The following is a 13,155-nucleotide window of genomic DNA, read 5'->3' as shown; positions in this document are numbered from 1 at the left end:
GGTAATGCTGTTTGTGGAGTTGTGTAATCCTCCTCTGCTGTTTTATTTCAGTTGATTTCATTTAAGGCTATGGCTGAAGTCAGTTTTAGTTTTCTTTTTTGCTCTTTCCTTCAGGGGATTCTGCTCGTTAACAGCAGCTGTTCATCATTGACTGAATTCACTCATTAGTCTACATTCTCTCTGTCAGGTGGACTCTATTAGTAAACTCATGTAGGGGATAGTGAATGAGGGTGTAGGGCAGGGGTTGAGACACAGTCTCCTGGAGACCCGCAGGGTTACCAAAACACTTCATAACGATTTCTCGCTGCTCTTCTTGTCATAACAAATGTGCTTTACATACATACATACACATACACATTTTGTCATCTTATTTCCGGCTGAGAGAGACCTACCTAAGATAGTGGCTAGATAACAGAACAAAACGCAAATGTCAAGTATTATATGCTCAGTTAGGGGCTGCCATAACAATTGGATTAAGAGAAGAGAACAATTGCACCAATGATGTTACGAACACAATGTGAAGCGGTCAGGGTGTTGTGGTGCACTTTACAATTTACACCCGCCATCTAAAGGAGAGGAGCACCTGAGGCAATGGCTGAAGGCGCTAAATTTGAAGCACCCTTATGTGTGTTCGAGGATCCATCTGTCTCTGACCACAACTACAGTTCAAAATCACAATGCTGACAAGAAACTGAGGCCAGAGTGGAAACCAGAAGATATTCAGATCAAGGCAAGTTCATCATTAAACTTAAATACATTTTATGTTTTAAAAATAATTTAAAACATGATTTTAAAAGACTTAGTTTTGTGTTTTATGTATGAGACCCAAATTGACTGAAATATAATGCGTTTTAATTTTTTATTAAAAACAATTTTTGTTTTTACCTCTTAATTTATTTTCAATTATTTCTGTTGAAGAGGAAAATAAAAGATGGCCTGCTGACTCTGGAGGACAGAATAATTTGTTTACATTCATACAATGATGCTTTTATCCAAACTGACTTGACTTGACATTGCATTCAAGGTATACATACATGTATGATCAGTTTATATATTCCCGGGGAATCATGGTGTTGCTACTGTCATGCTCTATTTGATCTACAGAAATTGAATTAGTTGAAATTGAATTAGTTTGTCACTGTTGTGTTATATAAAGCGCTACATAACATTTATATGAATGACTTTAATAAGCCTCAAAAACATTCTTTGTAAAGTTAGCAGGAAGCTCTTTTGCAGGTCTTTATTTTCATGCGCACAGAGAAATGAGTTCATTGCGAAATGTAAATAATAAATGTACAGAGTAATTCTTGCATTCTTGCAAAAGTTAAAATATAGCCATGCATTCCGGTTACAGGGTCCAAACAGATCACAGTCCAAAATGACAACTGTTTTTTACTGGTAAAAAAGTTCATTCTCCTAGGGCAATTAAGACATTTTAGTGGTTGGAACTAAACATATGCGAACTGGAAAATAAATAAATAAAGGTACAAATATAACATTATATTATATAACATTATACCTTGCATAGGAAATTAAAGTCAATCAGAGCAGCTGACAAAATGTGTGTGAATAAGGGATAGAATTGTTTTAAATAAATGGAAAGTATAATTACGTCTTCCCCAGTCCTAATAGAACAGTTATACTGTCATGAGTTCGGTCCATGGACTTCCATTCACTCACCTCCAGAGGTCAGCCATCACCACTATGACTCTTTTCATGAGCCGCTACATCTCTCCCCGGACTGCATTTCCCTGAACCCATTGTACTACATTGATTATGAACTCACCTGCAGCCAATCACACACACACACACACACACACACTATATAAATCAGTCTCAAACCACCATTCAGAGCCGAGTCTTGTTTTGCTTTTATCGCTGTTTTGCATTAGCAACATTACGGAGCCAGTTCCCTGTCCTAGTTTCTAGTTCCAATTTCTAGTCTAGTCACGTCTTGCTTTTGCCTGATTATCTGTTTCCTGATCACCTGCCTGTCTTACATTTCTCTTTGATCGTTGTCGTTTGCTACTTGTTGCTCCTGGATTATGTTTACAGTCGTTTGACCCACGCCTGTCTCTGGATTACTCTTTTGTCTTGCCTGTGCTATACCTGTTGTTGCTGTTGACCCTTGCCTGTTTTGACCACGTCTTTTAGTAAAAGCTTTGCAGATGGATTCGCACACCTCTCGTCTCAGTCGTTCCATTAAATATACAAGAAATAAAATAATTTTAACAGATTTACTTGACTGAACCCCTAGCTGTCACACACACACAGCACAATATATAAAACTTTGGTAACACTTTACATTAAAGTTTCATTTGTTAACATTAACAATATTAGTTATCATGAACAATATTTATATAGCATTTATTAATCTTGGTTAATATTAAGTTCAAAACTTACTAATACGTTATTACATTTTAAAGTTGTATCTGATCTGTTAACAGTTAATGAACTGTGAATTAACATGAAGCAAGGTCACGTAAACAAACACACAAATGATTCAGTAATTTTCATATGCAAAAACAGTGTATTATACAATAACCAAAGCATACACATCTTACACCACTTCATTCTTCCACCACATGAGCAGAGACCACAGTTCATAATTGATAAATGTCCTCATAGTTCGCTCTTACCGCGGAACAGACAGCCTCAAAAGATTCCCCAGTTCATTCGGTAACAGATTAATCATTCTTACTGCGGAACAGTCTCAAATGACAGGATGTGAGGCCAAGTACGGTGACCCATACTCAGAATTAGTGCTCTGCATTTATCCCATCCAAAGTGCGCGTGTGCACGCACACGCACACGCGCACGCACACGCGCACACAAAGCAGTGGGTAGCCATTTTTTTGCTGCGGCGCCCAGGGAGCAGTTGGGGGTTCAGTGCCTTGCTCAAGTATTGAAGGTGGGAGAGAGCACTGTAGATTCACTCCCCCCACCTACAATATCGTACCGTTTCTTCCAGTACGAGACTTGAACCCACAACCTTTGGGTTACAAGTCTGACTCTTTAACCATTAGGCCACAACTTCCCCCATGACAACAGCTCAAGAAATGTCTCTATAAAATATTGTAACAACTGATAAGCATTTTTAAGTAACTTATCACTGAAATATTTAGGAACAGCTGATTCCAGTCTCAGTTGGAGGAATAGTCAGGTGTTGATGCTCTTTCCATTGAATCAACAGAGTAAAAAGACCTCTTTGAATTTTTTTTCTTCTTCTTTTTTTGATGCAGAACAACAGAGTCAAAGAGAGAAAAAAATAATGCCTGGGAGAGGAAGCGTTTGTTTTTTCCCCTTACACACGTGGAACCTAAGAAAGCTTATTTCTGCCATGGAATATAAATGGCAAAGGGTAATTGTGACTTTTTTATCTCAAAGTTCTGATAAAGTCTGAATTGCAAGATGTAAACTCACAATTCCAAGAATCGAAGCCCAAATTGTGAGATGAGGCCACAGTTACCATTTTTACAATGGCACCAGCTACCATGGGGGCACCATCCACATCCAACCCTAACCCACTTGAAAGCAATTTCAATTTTTGAAATTTCTGCATGGGGACCCTATTTATTTCTATAATGTCTCCTTCAATTTTAGACAGTATGTTGCCAAGAATGAACACATTCAACACTTAAAAATGTAAAATGGGTTTCAGTTGAAGGTAACTAAATTACAAAAAACAATGGATATTTATATTGTCTATATGCAGGTAGAACTGTAACATGACAATTAATGCAGTTTTTGTAAAGTCATCAGCTGTTAAAATTTTGACAGTCACTGTGCTATGATTGACTATATGTTTTTGTTGGATAGAAAAGTAGTGCTAATGTTTTGACCGAATGACTCAATTTTGAATCGGGTTTGCTGTGTTTTGATAGAGTTAGTATATGTAGAAAAAGGTATTCAGCATTTTGAAATGTAGAGTTTGTATTTATTTAACAAAATTTGGTTTTGGCCAGGAAATTAACTATTTGGCTAATTATGTGATGTAGGTGTGTTGCTGTGTTAAGAGTTTAGAAAAAGTACTTTAAGTATTGGAAAATGCTTGTTAGCAATTGAAAAAATCTGTAAATGTAAAAATTATCTTCACTGTATACATTAAATATATATTATTCTTATTAAAGTTAGTAAGGGATTAAGTCAAAAGCAGTGAGGGATTTTCTCCTTTTCTTTTGTAAGACGGGCATTTTGACATAACTTTTCGTGTAAGTGTGTAGCTATAACAGAACTTAAGAGAACTCAAGCGAAAAAACTCGGCATTCACACACTGACTGAGAGGCGCATTCTATGAGGCTTTCAAGTACTGGACAATACTTAAAAACACTCGCAAATACTGAATATCACTTTCATGATAATGCATTGAATCAGTGACATTTCCGTCAACTGTCCCTGGACTCGGTTGGATTCTGACATATTTTCAGAGTCCAAAAGGCTCGAGTCGGAGTCAAGTCTGAGTAAAAATGCTTCCAAGTCCCTGACAAGTCCGAGTCCTTTAAAAAAACGTACTCCGAGTACGAGTCCGAGTACCCCGACTCTCTCTCTCTCTCTCTCTCTCTCTCTATATATATACAGTGGGGCAAAAAAGTATTTAGTCAGCCACCAATTGTGCAAGTTCTCCCACTTAAAAAGATGAGAGAGGCCTGTAATTTTCATCATAGGTATACCTCAACTATGAGAGACAAAATGAGAAAAGAAAATCCAGAAAATCACATTGTAGGATTTAAGTCGCTTTGGATAAAAGCATCTGCTAAATGACTAAATCTAAATGTAAATGTAAATTTATTATTCCAAGCATATGACATTTTATTTAAAGCAGAAAACCATGCAACAGGCCATGTCAGCAGTGCGTTCCTAGGTTCATATTAATGATCACACATCTTTTTCTGCTCCACTGTGAATAAATCATCAAATTCATGAGTTATCACTGAGGTGCCATGTTAATACATTTTTACATATGTTCACATGAGAAACAATTACCGTCTGAATAGGACTTCTCTCACAGAGTCAACTTGGTGCTACATAAATGTGATTGCGAAAGATCCCAGTGTCAATCTATGTGCAACAACTTAATGTTCTCATAGGCCATTGCATAGAAATTAAAACTTGAAATTCAAAAAATAGCCAAAATGGTTAGTTTTTTTTTTTTTTTTAAATCGTGCTGTAACTCATGCCACAGCCATATCACCCTGCAGCCCAAGACTGGTTGCCCACTGACGCTAAGCAGGGTTGAGCCTGGTCAGTACCTGGATGGGAGACCTCCTGGGAAAACTAGGTTGCTGTTGGAAGCTAGGGAGGCCAGCAGGGGGTGCTCACCCTGTGGTCTGTGTGGGTCCTAATGCCCCAGGGTAGTGACAGGAACACTATTACTGTAAAACGCACCGTCCTTCGGATGAGACGTTAAACCGAGGTCCTGACTCTCTGTGGTCATTAAAAATCCCATGGCACTTCTTGTAAAGAGTAGGGGTGTAAACCCGGTTTCCTGGCCAAATTGCTGCCACTGGCCCTTGTCAATCATGGCCTCCTAATAATCCCTATTAATTGAATTGGTTCTATGGCTTCGTTCACACTGCGAGCCTTAGTGCTCAATTCCGATTTTTTTCTCAGATCCAATTTTTTTGTGTTGCTGTTCACATTGTTGTTTTAAATGTGCCCAATATCAGTTTTACAGTGTGAACAGATCATGGTTCTGAACTGACCTGCATGCACAAAAGAATGATACAAACAGGGTTTCCAGGTTTACACAACAAAATCCCCCCAATTGCTGCTCAAAACTAGTCCAAAACTAGCACAACCATGTTCAGGGGGATAAATATCGTGTTAGTAGGGTTGCGTGGACCCACGAAGTTGAAAAACATCTCACGGCAACAGCGGAAAAGTAGCCTAATTCCGCGGGGAAAATATGGATTTGGCAACACTTGTGCAGCGCCCGCATGAAGCGCCCACTTTTTCTTAGTGCCCGCTTTATTCAGAAGTAAACACGGAGGACATAAAGTAATCAATTATGCATTCATTTATAGTGTGATCTGCTGCTGAATCCGGCGAAATTATGTGCAGTATTATATGAAAAATAAAGACAATTATGTGACAAAAGACAGCAGAGTTTTGAAGCTTTTATGATACGAGCCCTCATGTTTTGTTTGTACACTGAACAAAATTATAAACGCAACATTATTATAAACGTTTGTGTAAGAACAAAATTAAAGAAATGTTAAAGTTGATTGTAAATAATCGGTTCACGGGTCCAATATAATAATCAAGTATAATTATGACTTCATTCATTTTTTTATACAATTACAAACAAACCCATTGAATTAAATGAATTTATAATACACAGGAACATTTCACAACAAAAAGATATAGCACAGAGTTGAAAACAGGTAAGGGGGAAAAAAGGGTGAGAACCGGGGGCATGCTCCACATGGATTTTTTTTTAAAATATATTTGTTTTACATGCTCAATTGTAGTTATTTTAAGGTATTTTTAAAAATATTTTTTATTACCTTATGTCAAAAACTGTAATTTTTTTGCACACAATAAAATAATATCTTGTTGCAACATTTTACAAAAATCAAGATTGAATATGTTTGGTCAGAATCCCATGTTATAAAAGATGACGTGTTACGCAGGCTATTTAAAACAATATTGGCTGATTAGACCTAAAATGCTAAATGTTCGCCTTCTAAATAAACATTTATTAACGTCATTTAAACTATAATTAAACCCAAAAGGGAAGAGAAAGGAAAACAACAAAAGATCAAACATCAAAGAAAGCTCAAAGTCTGGTGCTGGAGAGAAGTCAAGCTCCAACGAGGCCACCACACCGGAGGACAGATCCTTTTATCAGTCAACTCATCATACGTAATCCACCGCACCTGCCGCTTGTCTCCACCCTGCAAACAGACAAAAGAAAACACACACACACACACACACCAGAACCCAGAAAGCCACCTAGAGGCGAACAGATCCAGTTTAGGGAACAGGTGCTACCCCAGGTCGTAACACCTCCCCCCTCAAGACAGGGACTACTCAGTCTCTGATCCAAACTACCAAAAATTACAAAATCCAACTCAATTTATCCATACATAATCATATAAAACCACCCACCAAGCAACTCCACCATCCCCTCAAACCACACATCCCTCCCTTCGAATATTGCAGGCGCCTTGAAAAAACGAGAAAGGAATACCTGAATGAGAGGAAAGGAAAAAAAAACAATCAGAAAACAGGTCGATGACTCATTTACCTAATCTCAAAATGAACGAGACAATGCATCAGCCATAACATTATGAACTCCCCGAATATGTCGGATTTCCAAACAATACGGCTGCAAAAACAACGCTCAATGAATAAGACGCTGATTCAGAAAATGCAAGGAACGCAAAAACGTGAGGGGATTATGATAGCTAAAAAAAACGCGAACCCGGAATAGAAAGTAAAGCCAACACCTGATCTCCAGGACTGAATTCCCTACTCACCGCCCTGCTATCAAACTGGACCTTCATTTTACTCTGAGCTTTAAACAAATTTTCACCGGCTAGTTTACAGGCCAGCAGAAGTCGACGACGAAACCCATTAACGTAGTCCAGCAAATTCGTATGTGACGCGGGTTTCACTGGTTCATCAAAAAGTGTTGCTAAAGGTCCCCTCACCGCGTGTCCAAAAACTAAATCATTAGGACTAAAGCCCAAACTTGCTTGGGTTCCCTCTCTAGTGGCCAACATGAGCCAAGGGAGACCTTCTTCCCAGTCCTTATGAAGTTCGATGCAATAAGCGTGCAACAACTGTTTTAGGGTCTGGTGGAACCGTTCCAAGGCTCCCTGACTCTGTGGATGATACGCACTGCTTCGGTACGGTTCAACACGCAACTGTTGCAAAACTTCTGCAAACATACGGGATTAAAAATTATTATTATTACGTTTATTAACATCATTTAAACTATAATAAAACCCAAAAGGGAAGAGAAAGGAAAACAACAAAAGATCAAACATCAAAGAAAGCTCAAAGTCTGGTGCTGGAGAGAAGTCAAGCTCCAACGAGGCCACCACACTGGAGGACAGATCCTTTTATCAGTCAACTCATCACAGGTAATCCACCGCACCTGCCGCTTGTCTCCACCCTGCAAACAGACAAAAGAAAACACACACACCAGAACCCAGAACGCCACCTAGAGGCGAACAGATCCCATTTAGGGAACAGGTGCTACCCCGGGTCATAACAGTTTGCATCTATGATAGCAGATGTATCATTAAACTGCTGTAGTTTGAACATGCCCCCCTTAAACCAGGCCCTAGGCCATAGGTCGCCTTGCCAGATATCTTCTCAAAGTCTCCAGAAGTGTTTGCAATGTCTTCCTGCATTTGAAATGCATAAAGAATCTGGTTTCCATTTATACTGATAGTCATGAAAAAAAAAGTTAAATATGTATTTTACCTGAAAGCTTTAGTTTTGGATATTGAATCATGAACATCCTAATTTTCATATATTTCCTGGACCAATTTCTTTTGTGGAGCAAACTTGCATACCAGGAACATTACATCACTGACCAGCGCACGGCACAGCATCTGAAATGTGGCAATGTAAACAAACATAATTACTAGTAAAATCATAAGATCAAAGATAAAAAACTCATTTACAACTCCCTCAAAATTGACAATTTCTTAAAGACACATAATACGTCCTTAAACCCTGAAGTTTCTGGAGCCTACTGTTCTCTGTTTGGCCTCAGCTAGAACTACAGTGATTGAGGGCAGATTAGAGTAGACGTTTGAGGGACAGCCGATGAAGTCCATAGGCTGGAATTATACAAACAAACCTAACAGATAATTGGTAACAGGAAGTGAGACTGGAGTTCCTGACACTCATTTCAGCACAGCAGTTCAGAATCAATTCTTACTTTTAGGAGACAAAACTATTTACAAACAGCTACATTACAATTCATGAAAGGTAATATTTGGGAAAAATAAATATGGGGACTTCAAATATCAAGATTCTCAACTAAAACTAGAGGAACTTACAAGTCAAGAGATTCCCTTTCTCCAAGTATGAACCAGTGATGAATGCTATTCTGCAAAGAGAAGAAAAACTACATGAAAAAAATTCACAGCTGAAAAACAAAACAAACAAACAAACAAGCATAAATGTATGGGTTCAGAGCATTAATACAAAAAATAATAACAATAATAAAAATTATTATTATTATTATTTGCAGGCAAGTTAAAAATATAACAAATATATAACAAATCAGTTATAATCCTTTTTCTTAGACTACTGAATTTTCAGCTGTATACAGTTTAAACCAGGAGTGCCTAATCAACAGTGATATGAATATTGAGTACTCCTGCCCTGAGAGCAGCACATAGTTCAGTAGAAATAACAGTAAAACGGATCTATCGAGTACTTCTGCCCTGAGAGCATTGCATAGACGAAAGCCAGGGATAACCAGAAGGTGATGGCAGGAAGACCTATGGTGGAGAAGATGGAGGGAGAAGACAGAGGGGAGCAGGAGAAGCCAGGCGGGACCCAGACTACAGTCATGAATGCGGCCCACGTCGGAGAGAAGGGAGCTAGGAGCCATGGTGGAGCCGCTGGGTCGACGAGCCGAGGTGAAGTCCTCGACGGAGGTTGGAGGTGGAGACCAAGGATCCTCTGACCTCGATGGAGCTGGAGACTGACAGTCCTGCAGCGACTCCGAACCACAGACGAAAAGCTGAGGATGAGCTGAGGGACTGGTAAGATGAGGCGGCAGCTTGACAGAGGATAACAGAGGATACAGGACGGGAGGTGGGAGAGGGAGGCTTGGTGGGAGTTCATGGCAGTCCAGATTTTCTGGGATGGTGTGTGCTGCCCACACACACCAAATAGTGACTCCCGTTACAGGGAGCTCAGCGGATAGGGGAATTACCTCCATGGTCATGATTGTGGTGACAGGCAGTTTCAGGAGAGACTCAAAACCGATCTCCATGGTCGTAATGGGGCATACTGACGACGATGAAGGCGGAATAAGTGGAGGCATATCAGCATACAAATCAAAATCCTCTGAGTCCTGTGGCAGCTCATCCCCAGTGGTGGTGCAGTGGGCGGGGCTTTCTTCCATGCCCTTGCTCTCCACTGTTACTTCCACTGTTGCGCGCGATGTGGCCTGCTCTCGCACCTGATCAGATGTGACATGAGGCTCTGGCTATGGGGAAATCCTCAACTCAGTCGCTCCATCTGGCAATGGCTTGTTGATCGCGTTGGGCTCAGGCATACGCTCCACGCAGGAGGGGTGTCGGTTGGCTGGGCTCTAAGTCCGGAGTGGGGCTAGTGGCATCCTCCTCAGTGGGGCCGACGATTAAAACTGGATCCGTTTATCAACAGCACCCACTCCACAAATGCAGCAAAGCTCCCTTGAGGACCTTCCCTAGACAGCTTTGCCTTGGCGGTGTTTTTCAGTCTAGCGATGTAGAAAGAGCAGAGGCAGCTGTCCGGATAGTGGGTTAAGTTGGAAATGTTCACAAAGTCCTTTGTGTGGTCCTCAAGGGAGTGATTTTCCTGTTCCAGCAGGAGGATGAAGATAGAGAGGGGAATCCATAAATAAATAAACGCTGTGTATTTACACTTTTGCAGGTCGGGTCTTCTGTAATGTTTCTGTGCCGAGAAGCACGCTCGGAGATGAAGATGAATTCAAAACAATCTTTAATTAATCCACATATAGGTAAATATGACACACTCAGCATTGGCGAGACCAGAAAAACTAGAACTGAACAGACAGCAACTTAAATACACAGGCAAAATGAGGATAGTTGACTAAACACAGATAGACTAACTCAAGTAATCAAGGGGAAACTCAGGAAACTAGGTCAACGGAACTTGGGCAAGTGAACATAAACAGAAAGAAACACAAAAGTCTATGATTGTGACAGGGGCACTGTAAAGCCCCTGTGCCATGCCCGGGTCCCAGCCTCTGCGGCATCCTAATAACCATAGATTCCAATGTGTGTGCCAATTTTCAAGCGTTTTTGAGCATGTTAAGGCCCCCCAAAAGCCTCGGACAGTACAAAAAAATAAAATAAAGGTCCTTAGGGAAGTGGTTCTCAAACCTGTCCTGGAGTACCCCCAGCCCTGCACATTTTGTATGTCTCCCTCATCTATCACACCTGATTCAACTCATCAGCTCATTAGTGGAGACTACAAGACCTGAAGTGGGTGTTTCAGATACAGGGAGACATACAAAGTGTGCAGTGCTGGGGGTACTTCATGGAGAGGTTTGAGAACCACTGCCTTAGGGGATCAATAGGGCCCCTAGTGGCTGGCCCAAAATAAAAATCTTGTCATTTCCGAATCAGAATCAGAAAGAGCTTTATTGCCAAGTATGCTTGCGCATACAAGGAATTTGTTTTAGTGACATAAGCTTCCAGTACAGAGAGACAACAACACACAGACACCAAAAAATAAGAAGAGAATAAAAAATACACATATGTAAATATAAATAGACAAAAATTGAAAAATAAATAAATTGTATGTGCAGTTGTGCTATAGATGATAGAATGGAATAGAATAGAATGAGATGCAGGGATGTACTAGGATGGATGTGGTAACAAATAAATATAAGGTTATTGCACATTTTTATTGGTAAGGTAGATTTTTATTGATAAGGTAGATTGCCTGGGGGAAAAACTGTTCTTGTGCCTGGCTGTCATGGTATTTGGGGCTCTGTAGCTCCGGCCAGATGGCAAAAGTTCAAAAAGGGGATAACTTGGATGTGAGGGATCCAGAGTGATTTTCTGAGCCCTTTTCCTCACTCTGGATGTATACAGTTCTTGAAGGGTGGGCAGGGGAGCACCAATAATCCTTTCAGCAGTCCGAACCGTTCTCTGTAGTCTTCTGATGTCTGATTTTGTAGCTGAACCAAACCAGACAGTTATTGAAGTGCACAGGACAGACTCAATGACGGCTGAGTAGAACTGTTTCAGCAGCTCCTGTGGCAGGTTAAACTTCCTCAGCTGGCGAAGGAAGTACAACCTTTGTTGGGCCTTTTTTACAATGGCGTCGATGTGAGTGTCCCACTTCAGGTCCTGGGAGATGGTGGTTCCCAGGAACTTGAATGACTCCACTGCAGCCACAGAGCTGTCCATGATGGTGAGTGGGGGGGAGTGCAGGGGGGTTCCTCCTGAAGTTCACTATCATCTCCACTGCTTTGAGCATGTTCAGCTCCAGGTTGTTAAGACTGCACCAGCCAGCCAGCTGCTCAACCTCTTGTCTGTAAGCAGACTCGTTGCCGTCCTGGATGAGACCGATGACTGTAGTGTCATCTGCGAACTTCAGGAGCTTGACAGAGCAAACTACAGGGGGTCCAGTAAGGGTCCAGTGATGTCCTTCAGATAAGCCAGAACCAGTTTTTCGAACGACTTCATGACGACAGACGTTAGTGCTACAGGTCTGTAGTAGTTAAGTCCCGTTATCTTGGGTTTCTTTGGAACGGGGATGATGGTGGAGCATTTGAAGCAGGAAGGGAATTCACACAACTCCAGAGATCTATTGAAGATCTGTGAAAAGATGGGGGCCAGCTGGTCAGCACAGGCTTTCAGACAGGCTGGTGTCACACCGTCTGGGCCTGGTGCCTTTCTTCTCTTGTTCTTCTTGAAGACCTGGTGCAAATCATCTTCACTGATCTAAAGTGCAGGAGTGGGGGAGAGGGGGGTTACAGGAGGTGTTAATGGTTGTGTAGAGAGATGGTCAGAACAGGTGTGGGGGGTTTCGAATCTACAATAAAACTCTTCTTCAGCAAGTTGTTGATTCGCCTCAGTGCTGGGGTATGGTGTCTTGTAGTTGGTGATGACTTTCAGACCTTTCCACAATGAAGCTGAGTCATTGGAAGTGAACTGATCTTACAACATTTTAGCGTAGCTCCTTTTAGCCACTCTAATCTACCTTATTCAGTGTGTTCCTGGCCTGACTGTACAAGACTCTGTCCTCGTTTCTGTAGGCATCCTCTTTGGCCTGACGAAGATGTCTGAGTGGGACAGAGTGATATGCATCCTTTATTGCTGTGTAACAGTGATCCAGTATATTATTGTCTCTGGTGGGACATGTAAAATGCTGTTTGTATTTTGGCAGTTCACGGGAGAGATTTACTTTATTAAAGTCCCCAAGAATGATTAAAACAGAGTC

At 40.9% G+C, this 13,155-nt stretch overlaps 1 protein-coding gene across 1 annotated transcript in view; it reads left to right on the top strand.

Annotated features, from left to right (window-relative positions):
- Positions 1–691: 691 nt before the first annotated feature.
- Positions 692–13,155, top strand: part of LOC107575656 (ethanolamine kinase 1-like) — a 28,269-nt gene continuing 15,805 nt past the window's right edge. The window contains exon 1 of the mRNA XM_016262020.1: positions 692–730. The gene's annotated coding sequence lies outside the window, so the exon portion shown is untranslated. The remainder of the gene's footprint in view (positions 731–13,155) is intronic.

This window comes from Sinocyclocheilus grahami, unplaced genomic scaffold (assembly GCF_001515645.1).
Source record: "Sinocyclocheilus grahami isolate Dianchi unplaced genomic scaffold, SAMN03320097.WGS_v1.1 scaffold2793.1, whole genome shotgun sequence".
Lineage (NCBI taxonomy): Eukaryota > Metazoa > Chordata > Actinopteri > Cypriniformes > Cyprinidae > Sinocyclocheilus > Sinocyclocheilus grahami.
The sequence above is the reverse complement of the archived record's forward strand: the minus strand, read 5'-3'. Positions and strand labels throughout refer to the sequence as shown.